The sequence below is a fragment of the Mustela lutreola genome, chromosome 7 (assembly GCF_030435805.1).
Source record: "Mustela lutreola isolate mMusLut2 chromosome 7, mMusLut2.pri, whole genome shotgun sequence".
Taxonomy (NCBI): domain Eukaryota; kingdom Metazoa; phylum Chordata; class Mammalia; order Carnivora; family Mustelidae; genus Mustela; species Mustela lutreola.
Window position 1 is genome coordinate 59,685,672 of NC_081296.1, and position 14,676 is coordinate 59,700,347.

Here is a 14,676-nt window from a genome sequence, read left to right on the forward strand (position 1 = left end):
CAGAGAGGAAGAGATGTCACATTCAAATGGGTGACTGAAGAGAGTTGACTACAGGAATTATATACAAGAGTTTAGACAGGGTTATAGGAGCCAACAAAAGACTGTAAAGGCACCCAAGGCTGGCAAGAGAAGTGAGCGCTTATCACTCCTGGGATTACAAAAGATGGGGAAGGAATGGTTTCTAAGACCGCAAGTAAAATCTGCAGCTGGAGAAGAAGGTGACACCATAGGAGCTGTGAAAATAACACAACTGCTTTGTAACTTATCATGGGCCTATAATACATCCTGTAGTATAGGATGTTATCATTCCAATCAGTGGTGCCCCAACTAGCACTGTAACTGCTCCTCAGCGGGTCATTTCATTAGTCCATCAGTGATGGAGCATGTAGGTAGACTAATGAGTTCCATAGGTGTGTGAGTATACTTCATTTACTATAAAATTTGTCCTCTGTTAAAATGCAATGATACATAGATACCACAGTAATAATAAGGCAGTCTATAAATCTGCAAATGACTAGGCTGGCAGATGCATTGAGGGTATATCACTCAAGGGTTTGATCAGAGGGGTGCCTGGGTGGCTCAGTGGGTTAAAGCCTCTGCCTTCGGCTCAAGTCATGATCTCAGGGATCAAGCTCAGCATTGGACTTTCCTGCTCAGCAGGGAGCCTGATTCCTCCTCTCTCTCTCTCTGCCTGCCTCTCAACCTACTTGTGATCTTTGTCTATGAAATAAATAAATAAAATCTTCAAAAAAAAAAAAAGCATTTGATCAGAGAAGTAGAACTACTATGAGTAATTTAAAAGAAGGAATATCTTATAGGGATTAGACTTAATGCAATGTAGGATCCATTAAGCCATCTAGGTAACTTTGTTACTACTGAATGTCATGCTGGGCCTAAAGCCCAAGAGTCTGAAAGGGAAAATGGACAGGAAGTAAAGATGACCAATGACAAACTTGAACTGTGTCTCTCACTGCTTCTAATTTTGATGATGCAGGTGCCCTACTGAATAAACTGATATCCTTCATTATAAAGATGCACTTGCACCTAGCCCAGGACTTGGAGGAAGTGAAGATGGACATCCAGTAGGATCTAAAGGAGCTATAGGCCCAAGTTGTTTTCCCACATCAGCAAGGTGAGCCAGCAGCATGTATGAACTATAATGGTACTTGCCCTATTCTGTCCTGCAGACCAAAGATCTACAGCTTCACTTCCATCTTCCAAATCTCACACAAATTTTTCTTGTGGTGAACTCTAACAGAAATGTGCATGAAAGGGAATTTGGAAAACACAGTTCTGGCTTAGCTAAGTTGACAGAGTATGAAGCTATGACAATGGACTAGCAAAGCAAATCCATTGTTAAATATATATTTATTCCTTAGGGCGCCTGTGTGGCTCAGTTGCTTAAGCGTCCAACTTTTGATTGCATCTCAGATCATGATCTCAGGGTTGTGAGATTGAGCCCCACATTTGGCTCTGAATTGGGTGTGGAGCCTGCTTAAGATTCTCTTTCCCTCTCCATCTGCTCTTCCCCTACCCTCTCTCCCTCCCTGGGGGAAAAAAAAATACACACACACACAGAACACATACACACACACACATATGGATGTATATGTATACGTGTATTTATCCAGGTGTGTATGTATTTATATACGTGTGTGTGTGTATGTATTCCTTCTAGGATAAATTACTGCCTCCATGATAAAAAGAGATTCAATGTAATCAGTATGCAACTAGGTAGCTAGCTAATCCCCCCAAGGAATGGTGCCAAGTTGGTGTCAGCCATTGACAGTCTGGGACTCAGCAATGGTAGTGGACAGATCCACTTTATTGAAGAAAGTCCATAGTAGTGAACATATGCATAGTTTCCATCCCTGTTACCATAACCACTTTGCCCATGAGCCCAGTGAGCAAGCATTGGAGTGGTTGGGGGCAGAAGCTGATTAAAATTTAGTGAATGGGTATCTAATGCACATAATTAAGAGCCTTCTCTAAAATGGATGCCCTCTACTGGGCATTTACATGAAAATATCTTTGTTGAGTAAAGGATTTAATTAACCAAATCTAGAAGGCCGTTTTTAGCACTCTAGGTATTCATGTCAATACATTAATATATAATATATAAATATCACGTGAGTACATGCGTAAATAAACCCTACCTGATTTAGTCTCATATTTTGTCTTTTGCAGCCTAATAATCTTAGAATTCACTCACATACATGTTCCCCAGACTTTAGCCAATACTGGCAAGGTCCTACATTGTTTCAGTACAAAACTGTATATTATCAGAACAGTCCTTGTACTTCTCTCTTCAGAGTATGTTGGGACCTAACTCTTGTAATGGTCCTAAACACAAGAGTTCCAGGTAAAGCCAAAAATATATTTTTATTCAAGGAAAGACTAATTCATTCAGACATCAATGAAGGTATTGTTCCCCCAGCAAAAAGGGTAAAGAGTTGGGAGACAAAGTGACTTTGACATTCGTATGTATATGTTCTGTAGCCTTGCCTTTCACTTCAACTTTATTCCGTACAAGCACAAGTGATAATTTGAGTAAAAATATCTATCTTCCTTTGTCTGGGGGTTATGTGCCACATAAGATCAAAGTCCAATGTGCCCCAGACAAGGAAGATATACAGGTACTCCTCTGTGTGTGCCAACCGTTCCCAGAATCCCATTGTGAGAGGTTGTTTCCTGGGACTTCTTTTTATACAAATAGTTGTGTTAAGGATCCACTGGGAAAAAAAAAATAGTCTCGTTCTAATGGGTAAATGGGGAAAATAAGACGAACAAGGGTGTAGATAATAATAAAGAAGATCAGCAAGGAATGTTGAAGTATCCAAGACTTGTAACTACAGGGTGTTATTACTATCCCTAAAGCTGATAAACAATGGGAGAGAACAATATCATAAATCAGAGAAAGACCTATAGCAATAGAATAAGGCCACCAAGAAGAGCTGAGGGCTTGATGGAGGAATGCTGTACTTGCCAACACGAAGTTCAGAAGGAAAGAAGCTGAGGGACTTAATAGCCAGGTTTCACTCTTCATTTCCTCCAAATATCTACAAGTCTCCTTTAGCTACACCCAAGCAGAAGTCAAAGGGCATAGCAATGAAGGTTAGTTTAGTCCATAAAGTTCCATTTACAGGGCATAAAGGAGAGTCAACACAATGAAAATTAGATATGGAAAGAAAATTGGAGAATAGCCATCAGAACAGTTTAACACTTTCCCATAAGTGAATATCTGGGTTTTCCTAAGGTTGCTTTTATAAGATAATAACAGAAATTCTTACATGTGTTGTTATATATATGTCTGAGTGCTTCCAAAGGATATGTAATGAGAAGCAGAGTTTCTAGGAAATATTTTATGCAGTTTCTTTTTTTTTTAATTTTAAAGATTTTTATTTATTGATTTGACACAGAGAGAGATCACAAGTAGGCAGAGAGGCAGGCAGCGGGGGGGGGGGGGGCGACGGGGGGAATCAGGCTCCCTGCTGAGCAGAGAGTCCAATGCAGGGCTCAATCCCAGGACCCTGAGATCATGACCTGGGCCAAAGGCAAAGGCTTAACCCACTGAGCCACTCAGGCGCCCCTCATTTTTAATATATATTGTTAAATAGTCCCTTGACCACATGGAAGTCCCATGACCACATCTGTTTAATTAATGAACAGAAAGAATACATTTAGATATTAGTTATATGAGAGAGTAATCAATTAGGACAAAGGATAATTACATTAGTAGTGAACCGAGCTTATTGATGCCTTCCTTTCTGCTGGCTTGGTGGACTCCTGACCCATAAAGACTGGAACTACAAGATCAGAGGAGCCCTGAGTGTTATCATTATAGAGCCTGAATCCTTTATAAACCCAGGAAAAATGTATCAACATCTTAGCCAATAGCCCCACATTCTAACTGCCATATCATTTGGACCTTGTTTCTAGACTTTAAGATTGGAATCCTTATGCCACAAACCTGAGGAAATTTCTATATTTGTCCCACACTGTATATGGGTTTTCAGCCTAGAGAATTTATTTAATTTGAATTTTCCTATTTAATAGTGAAATTCAGCATTATTCATACTGTTTCTTTGTTTTAAACTTTTTAAATACCTTAAAATAGAAACTGTTTTTCTGTCTTATATATCAAATGCTTGTATCAGTTAGGATCCCACCAGAAGAAAATGCCATATTAAAATGGGGTAAATGAGGAAAACCTAATTTTAAAATGTTTTGTAAATAAGAGGCAATCTGACTGTAGTTCCCCCCCGCCTCGGGTTTGTCTCTTAAAAGATCTGAAGTGGTCACTGTGCCTCAGCTCATTTCTAAAACACTGGCATATAGTCAGAATCATGGAATTGATGAAATCAAGATCTTAAGGATCATTTACAGTGGGATCCAGTCTGTCTTAGAAATAGATTCTATCAAAACCTGATTGGAACCAGTTTACCACCCTGTTAGTTCCCTCATTAGTAAGTTACATAAATAATTAACACATATTCACTTTAAATGAGTTATATTTTTAACTTTTTGAAAATTGTTCTTTGACTGCTCTGAAGGTCCCACCAATATAGCCAAGTGGACTCACTTTCTGGAGACAATAAACGGTTTCCCAAGGAATGCTCCTCATAGGATGTTTAAGCCAATGTGTCTCTTCTTGGTTCACATAATGAATCCCATCCAGCAGTAAGACATTACCTTTACTGACACTCTGATCTTTATTTTGTTTTTTGGCTTTGGTAGTTTTTCATTTGTTTTTGGTTCTCAGCCAAGTTTGATTCCAATCCAGGTCTGCACAGAACTGATAGATTATTTCTCATTGGTTGCAACAGAGAGTATGAAACTGCTTTCATGATCTGATTGTTTTGTAATCTTTTTTGGGATGGTAAGGACCTATTCTCTACCAGATGAGAGATGAAAGATAAAATTTGATTGTTAGGTGACTTTTTAAAAAATCTGTTTGTCTCCATTTTTTCAATCTGTTTGTCTTATTTCCATTGCATGTAGAATTTGTCTTGTTTCCATTGGAAACAGAACAAAAGTTTCATAAGAGATCTAGTGTGAGGTTTTGTATATCAATCAATCTACCCTTTTAATTTTTTGTTAAACCCATTTCTTGATCAGTAGCTGAAGTTCTAGAACTGATCTAGTAGTTTTATGTTTATGTAATTGAGGAATCTTTTCCTCTCATTTTATGAATGTGAAATATTTTCCTACTTTCAGGATATATTAATAAATATAAACCCTCATAACATAGTTCTGTTAGTATTGATTTGTGGAGATTAATAAGTACTGACTTAAATCTACTATACCCCAAATTCCAAAAAAATAAAGCCAGATTTCTACTGTTTTATATATGTGATGCTTTTCAGAAAGTAAAAAATCTCATAAAAATTATGGCTCAGAACATTTTTTCTATGGCTCAGAACATTTTTATTTGAGAATTCAAATACAAATAATCAAAATAAAAATGAGCACAGACTGGTTTAATAACATATCTTATAAAATAGCTACAGGTCTGTTTGTGATTTTATCAGAATGCAATATAAAGGAAGCATTTAAAATTATGGAAAATGTAAAATTAGGTGTTCAGTCATTTGGAATTATAATTTTTATAGTGAGTGTACTGAAATATAATTTCTAAGATCCTGAGTTGTTATAAGATTTTGGCTTAGTCAGAGAGAGTCAATTATCATATGGTTTCACTTATTTGTGGAGTATAACAAATAGCATGGAGGACAAGGGGAGATGGAGAGGAGAAGGGAGTTGAGGGAAATTGGAAGGGGAGGTGAACCATGAGAGACTATGGACTCTGAAAAACAATCTGAGGGTTTTGAAGGGGCGGGGGTGGGAGGTTGGGGGAACCAGGTGGTGGGTATTAGAGAGGGCACGGATTGCATGGAGCACTTGGTGTGGTGCAAAAACAATGAATACTGTTACACTGAAAAGAAATTTTAAAAAAACAATTTTGGCTTAGTGTTAATAAAGTAATTAGTAGATATTCACTGGATAATTTTTAAATGAGATTGAGTATTGAAACATTGCATGTGTGTGTGTGTGTCTAACATTTTACTCATACCTTTATAGGGTGTATTTTTGGATCATGTTAATAAATTTGTTCATTTTTACTACTCCAAGAATAAGAGACTGATAACTATAGGAAACAAACTGAGGGTCGCTGGAGGGGAGGTGGGTTAGACAATGGGATAATTGGGTGACAGGCATTAAGGAGGGCACTTGATGTAATGAGCACTGCGTGTTATATGCAACTGATGAATCACTAAATTCTACCCCTGAAACTAATAATATACTATATGTTAACTAAATTGAACTTAAATTAAAAATTTTTTAAATAATAATAATAATGTTTAACACTATTAAGAAGATATAATTAGGATGTTTGTGGCAACAAGGGATTATATTTTAAACATTCCTGAGCCTTCTTAGTCTTTTAACATAATAGTATATGAGAAGCAATTCTTAATTACCCACCTTTAAGTTAACAGACCCATTTTCTTTGTGTTTTCACTTTTATGTGTCCATTTATTAAACAAGAATTCCTTCACAACAATATAATAAAACATTTATTAGTGATTAGAGTTGAGAAAATTATTTCCCTCTATTTACAAAAATACAGGTTTGAACACTATGAAATAAATCAGGACAAGTACCATGAAAACTAGGTCCTTCACAAGTGCATAAAGAAGATATGGTCCGTATATACAATGGAGTATTATGCCTCCATCAGAAAGGATGAATACCCAACTTTTATGTCAACATGGACAGGGCTGGAAGAGATTATGCTGAGTGAAATTGGTCAAGCAGAGAGAGTCAAGTATCATATGGTTTCACTTGCTTATGGAGCATAAGGAATAACACGGAGGACATGGGGAGATGGAGAGAAGAAGTGAGATAGGGAAATCAGAGGGGGAGACAAACCATGAGAGACTGTGGACTCTAAGAAATAAACTGAGGATTTTGGAGGGTTTTGGAGGGTAGAGGGGTAGGGGGATGGGTGAGCCTGGTGGTGGGTATTATGGAGGGCACATATTGCATGGAGCACTGGGTGTGGTGCATAAGCAATGAATTTTGGAACACTAGAAAAGAAATAAAATAAAATGGAAAAATAAAATAAAATACTAAACAAAAAGAAATAGATCCTTCAAAAGAAATAAAGGGACAGAATTGAAGGCAATGTGAGGCTTTATCTGCTGTCAGAGACAAACCATCAGGAGCAAAGAATTTGGGACTCCAAAACCATTCCAAATGGATAAAGTCAAACCCATAAGCCAGGGTTTGAGAAGCCAGGAGACCCACCAACAGCATAAAGCAACATTTACCAAATGGATATCACCTCAGAATGTCCCACAGCTATGTCCTAACAAGTAAAGGAAATAAACTTTTAAGAAGCGAAATGTAATACTTATTAAACACTGGGGGTGCCTAGGTGGCTCAGTGGGTTAAAGCCTCTGCCTTTGGCTCAGGTCATGATCCCAGGATCCTGGGATCTAGCCCCACATCAAGGCTAACTGCACAGTAGGGAGCCTGCTTCCCACTTTCCTTTCTCTCTGCCTGCCTCTCTGCCTGCTTGTGATCTCTGTCTGTCAAATAAATAAAATCGTTAAAAAACAATTAACATTTCCCCCCAAAAGTGCAATCAGGCCTAATACCAATCAGTAATCATACTGGAGTTTTTAGCCATCTGACTTGAACTCCTCTGTTAAAATAATTACATATTTTGTCTCTTCAAAAGGGCAAAAAGAGGAGGGGGAAACAAGATGGTGGGGAAGTAGGAGGCGCCTTTTCAACCTGTACCCTAAAGTGAGCTGATTACCTACCAAAGAACTCCAATCACCCATGAAATCAGCCTGAAATCAGAATTATACATGTCTGGATCTCTACAGGAGCAGAAGACGCCAGTGGGCAGGTAAAGCAGAGTGTGAACGTCGGACTGATATCGGAAGATAAACAAAAGGGGGAGGGAGCCACCAGAGGCGACCCATTGGGGGGTCGAGAGTGCCTTGCATCTGGGGACCAGCATTAACTTAGAGACTTGTTGAAAGTACTCAAGAAGAGCAAAGGATCATGGAGGGGGAAATTGTGGGAATCGGGGCAGCTACGGACAGGGGCTTAAGTCCTGGGACCCAGGACAGCCTCCCCTGGTGCTGAGCCAGAGAGAGTGTGATGGAGAAACCAGGTCTTGGTTCCTGAGCTGCCGGCGCGCCCAAGATTGCGTGGGGTCCAACTCCTGTGAGGGGATGGGAGCCTCACCAGATGGCAGAAGGCCGAGCCCTGCTACAGAGCCTGAGACACGCACACCTATCACCCTCTCCTGAGAGAGGTGTGCAAAGGCCTACCCGGCGCTCTTAGACCCATGCCATTGTTTCAGAGCCTGAGACATGCGCCCCAAACTCTCCCCTAAGAGAGGTGCGTGAAGGCCCAGCCTGGTGCTTTCTGACCCGCACCCTGCTCTCAGAGCCTGAGACGCACGCGTGACCCACAACCTCCCCCGAGAGAGGTGCACGCAAGCCCAGCGCTCTTAGACCCAGAAAGACCAGGCACTTCCAGCCCACAACAGCAGGAAAATCTCAGTGTGTGATCACTGCTTGGAACCTCTCTGGCAGTTCCTCTCCTGTGTCCCCAGGACTGCACTCTACCTGTTCTGCCAGCAGCCAAGGGGAAATTTGTATGGGCTCTGCAGCACCCACAGGGGAGCAGACTGAGGCTTCTCTCTTGAGACGGAGGTCAGGGTGCAATTTACTTTCCTCTAAACCTACAAAAACCATCAAAAGCAGTCAAGGCGAGAGAAAAAACAAAAAAAAGTGAACAAACATAAAAACCTCCAAAGAACAAAAGCCTGAAAAAATCGGTTTCCTTAGAGCTCACCCCCTTGAGAGGAGCAGGAGGACTTAACTAAGGGAACATCATTGACTGAAAACCCATGTGGAAGGCCCCTCCCCCAGAAAACCAACAAGGAAATGAAAAAAAAAAAAAAGACAATAAGAGAACAACCACCACTACTTCATAGGACAACTTTTATTTTTAATTCATTCCCTCTATTCTGGCTCATTTTTTTTTAATATAGATAACTTTTTAACCTATTTACCATCACAGTGAGATGTCCAGTACATCAAATTCCATAATAACCTTCTAACCTGAACTTTTTGATACATACACCTGTGTTTTTCTTTTAACATGATGGGATTGGGAGGGAGACAAACCATAAGTGACTCTTAATCTCGCATTTCTGTTTTTTAAATTTCTTTTTATTTTTATTTTAGCTTACTTTAGTCTAGCTTATTCCTTTTTTTTTCTAATATTCATATAGAGTTAAACTTCAAAGTAATCCCCTTTCTCCAATCAATACTACCCCTATAGGTAAACCAATTTTTAATCTCCCTTTATCTTAGAAAAGTTGAGACCTTTAAGAAAGATTTCAAGTTACATCCAGGAATAATCAAAACAACCTTCCTCGCACACACTGAGAATTTATAATCACTCTCCCATCTTTTTCTTCCACCACTGTTTCTGTGTTTTTGTTTGTCCTGATAGTATATAAATCTTATACTTAGGGTTATTTTGACGAGGTTCTTCCTTCATTTGAATGTATTTTTTCTCTCTTGTCATATACTTTTATCAGTCTTTTTGTTTGTCTGTTTTTGTTTGTATACTTCATAAATCTTACCTACGGGCCCATTTGCGCTGAACCTTCTCTTTTATCTTACCTTTCTTTCCTGTCTCTCTCTCTCTCTTTTTTTTTCTTTTTCTTTTCTTTTTTCTATGGTTTCGGTGGGGAATCCTCATTGCTCAGAAGTGTTCCAGGGTGCACCTTGACTGTACCATGGTTGATACATCCAGCTACATCCATTCAGTCATCTCTCACCAAAATGACTAGGAGGAGGAATGCCCAACAGAAGAAAAATACAGAGGATGGGCCTTCTACAACAGAGCTAACGGCTATCAACATAGACAGTATGTCGGAAAGAGAATTCAGGCTAACAATTATCCAGGCAAGAGCTAGGTTGGAGAAAGCCATGGATGACCAAACAGAATTGATTAGGGCCAAACTGAAAGAAACCAGAGACTATGTTCACAATGTTAGGGCTGAGCTGAAAGCTACCAGGGATGAGCTTCACAATGCTCTCAATGAGTTCAAATCTAATCTAAATTCTCTCAAAGCTAGGGTAACTAAAGCAGAAGATAGAATTAGTGATCTAGAGGACAAACAGAGAGAAAGGATCAGGAGGAAGCCTGGAACAAACAGCTTAGAAGCCACGAAAACAGAATCAGGGAAATAAATGATGCCATGAAATGTTCCAATGTCAGAATTATTGGAATCCCTGAAGGGGAAGAGAAAGAAAGATGTCTAAAGATATAGTGGAACAAATTGTTCATGAAAATTTTCCCAATCTCACAAGTGGAACCAGATACATGTACTAGAGGCCGAACAGTCTCCATCCAAGATTATAGATTCCAAAAAAACCTCAAGGAACCTGATAGTCAAATTGAGGAATCATAATTGTAGATATAATCTCTTGAAAGTCGCTAGGAAAAAGAGGCTCCTTACTTACAGAGGAAAGCCCATCAGAATAATGTCAGACCTGTCCACAGAGACCTGGCAAGCAAGAAAGGGCTGGCAAGATATATTCAGGGCACTGACTGAGAAGAACATGCAGCCAAGAATGCTTTATCCAGTAAGACTGACATTCAAAATGGATGGAGAGATAAAGAGTTTCCAAGACCGGCAAGACTTAAAAGACTATGCAAACACCAAGCCAACACTGCAGGAAATATTAAGGGGGGGTTCTATAAAAGAGGAAAAATACTAAGAATATCATTGAACAGAAATATAGTGAAAATCTACAGAAAGAAAGACTTCAAAGGTAACACGATGTCAATAAAAACGTACCTATCAATAACCACTCTCAATGTGAATGGCCTAAATGTGCCCATAAAACGGCACAGGGTTGCAGATTGGATAAACGACAGGACCCATCCAAATGTTGTCTACAAGAGACCCATTGTGAACCTAAAGATAAACCCAGACTGAAAGTGAAGGGATGGAGAAGCATCTTTCATGCCAATGGGCCTCAAAAGAAGGCTGGGGTAGTGATTCTCGTATCAGACAATTTAGATTTTAAACTAAAGACTGTAGTCAGAGATACAGAAGGACACTACATCATTCTGAAAGGGACTATCCACCAAGTTGATCTAACAATTGTAAATATCTATGTCCCCAATATGGGAGCAGCCAATTACATAAGAAAACTGTTAATCAAGATAAAGAGTCATATTGATATGAATACATTAATAGTAGGAGATCTTAACACGCCTCTCTCAGAAATAGACAGATCATCAAAGCAGAAAATCAAAAAAGAAACAGCATTGAATGACACATTGGACCAGATGGACCTCATAGATATATACAGAACATTCCACCCTAAAACAACAGAATACTCATTCTTCTCAAGTGCACATGGAACCTTCTCAAGAATAGACCACAAATCAGGACTCAACCGATACCAAAAGACTGAGATTATTCCCTGCACATTCTCAGATCACGATGCTTTGAAACTGGAGCTCAATCACAAAGAAAAGGTCAGAAGGGACTCAAACACCTGGAAACTAAAGGCCACCTTGCTTAAGAATGTTTGGATCAACCAGGAGATCAAAGAAGAACTGAAATGATTCACGGAAACCAATGAGAATGAAGACACTTCAGTCCAAAACATAAGGGATACAGCAAAGGTGGTCCTAAGGGGGAAATACATAGCCATCCGAGCCACCCTCAAAAAAATTGAAAAATCCAGAACACACCAGCTGTCTCTACACCTTAAAGAACTGGAGAATCAACAACAAATCAAACCAACTCCACACATACGAAGGGAAATCATGAAGATTAGAGCTGAGATCAATGAGGTAGAAACCAGAGATACAATAGAACGTATCAATCAAACTAGAAGCTGGTTTTTTGAAAGAATCAATAAGATCGATAAACCGTTGGCCACACTAATCCAAAAGAAAAGAGAGAAATCCCAAATTCATAAAATTATGAATGAAAAGGGAGAGATCACAACCAACACCAAGAAGTAGAAACAATCATCAGAAGTTATTATCAACAGGTATATGCCAATAAGCTTAGCAATCTAGATGAAATGGATGCATCCCTGGAAAACTATAAATTCCCAAAATTGAACCAAGAAGAAATCGACAACCTGAATAGACCGATATCTAGTAATGAGATTGAAGCAGTGAACAAAAACCTCCCAAGAAACAAGACCCCAGGACCTAACGGATTCCTGGTGATCACCAAGACAGTATTGTACTGGCATAAAAACAAACACATAGACCAGTGGAACAGAGTAGAGAGCCCAGATATGGACCCTCAACTCTATGGCCAAATAATCTTCAATAAAACAGGAAAAAATATACAGTGGAAAAAAGACAGTCTCTTCAATAAATGGTTTTGGGAAAACTGGACAGCTATATGTATAAGAATGAAACGCTACCATTCTTACACCGTACACAAAGATAAACCCAAAATGGATAAAAGACCTCAACGTGAGACAGGAATCCATCATAATCCTACAAGAGAACATAGGCAGGAATCTCTTTGATATCAGCCACAGCAACTTCTTTCAAGATATGTCCCCAAAGGCAAAGGAAACAAAAGTGAAGATGAACTTTTGAGACTTCATCAAGATCAAAAGCTTCTGCACAGCAAAGGAAACAGTCAAGAAAACAAAGAGGCAACCCACAGAATGGGAGAAGATATTTGCAAATGACAGTACAGACAAAAGGTTGATATCCAGGATCTATAATGAACTCCTCAAACTCAACACACACAAAACAGACAAGCATATCAAAAAATGGGCAGAAGATATGAACAGACACTTCTCCAATCAAGACATACAAATGGCTATCAGACACATGAAAAAATGTTCATCATCACTAGCCCTCAGGGAGATTCAAATTAAAACGACATTGAGATACCACCTTACACTAGTTAGAATGGCCAAAATTAACAAGACAAGAAACAACATGTGTTGGAGAGGATGTGGAGAAAGGGGAATTCTCCTACAGTGTTGGTGGGAATGCAAGTTGGTGCAGCCTCTTTGGAGAACAGTGTGGAGATTCCTCAAGAAATTAAAAATAGAGCTTCTCTATGACCCTGCAATTTCACTACTGGGTGTTTACCCCAAAGATACAGATGTAGTGAAAAGAAGGGCCATCTGTACCCCAATGTTTATAGCAGCAATGGCCATGGTCGCCAAACTGTGGAAAGAACCAAGATGCCCTTCAATGGATGAATGGATAAGGAAGATGTGGTCCATATACACTATGGAGTATTATGCCTCCATTAGAAAGGATGAATACCCAACTTTTGTAGCAACATGGACGGGACTGGGAGAGATTATGCTGAATGAAATAAGTCAAGCAGAGAGAGTCAATTATCCTATGGTTTCACTTATTTGTGGAGCATAGCAAATAGCATGGAGGACAATGGAGATGGAGAGGAGAAGGGAGTTGGGGTACATTGGAAGGGGAGGTGAACCATGAGAGACTATGGACTCTGAAAAACAATCTGAGGGTTTTGAAGGGGCAGGGGGTGGGAGGTTGGGGGAACCAGGTAGTGGGTATTAGAGAGGGCACAGATTGCATGGAGCACTGGTGTGGTGCAAAAACAATGAATACTGTTATGCTGAAAAAAATAAATAAATTATTTTTTTAAAAAAAAAAGAATCCTATTGGGTCAGTTTACTAGGGGAATTCTCCCCTTAGTAATTTCTATCCAGCAACCACCTCCCATTTGCTTTTTGGCTATAAATCCACACTTGTTCTATTATATTGGATATGAAGCTCAGTTCTATACTGAGGTCCCTTTTCCCCTATTCTAGTAATTCCTGGTTAAGATAAGTTTTTCCCACTTAAACTACTGCTGTAAGGCTTTGGGTTGTTTTTGATTTTTTCTTTAATAGAGTACTGTCTCCAAAACAGAAGTTAAGTAACTTTGGTTAATATCATAAAATGAATAATTAAGACTGTATGAGAGTAATTGCAAGATAATAAGATATGCTTTTGTTTATTCAGTGGGATAATGGACAGATTTATTCTAAGATAAAATGTCTTTATCATTATCATTATATCTTTATCATTATCATATATCTTTAAAGAGGAAGACAAACTCCAATGTAGACAGAAAACTGTAGAAGATTCAAGAAGTAAGTTCTACTTGCATTGCTTTCATGTATATATATATTTTTTGTAAATAATGACACTGAAAATAAATTATTATATATGTTAATATTTTGGCAGTTTGAAAAGCCCAGCTTTAATTGCCTTATTTTTTTTAAGATATTTTTAATTTATTAGTCAGAGACAGTGAGAGAGCAAATGATCAGGAGCAGGAGGAAGGGCAGAAGGAGAAGCAGGCTCCCGGCAGAGCAGGGAGCAAGGTAAAGGACTTGATCCCAGGACCCTGGTATCATGAGTGGACTGAAGACAGAAGCTTAACAGACTGAGCCACCTAGGCATCCCAGTTGCTTTATTTTTAAAAATAGAAATGCTTTATGACCAAATACTATATTGAAGAAAGACCAGAATTTGGTTTCCTCCTTGGAAATTACCTTGGTATATTCATTCTACTCGACTAAAGGCAGTAATTGTTATTCTTTACCTTCT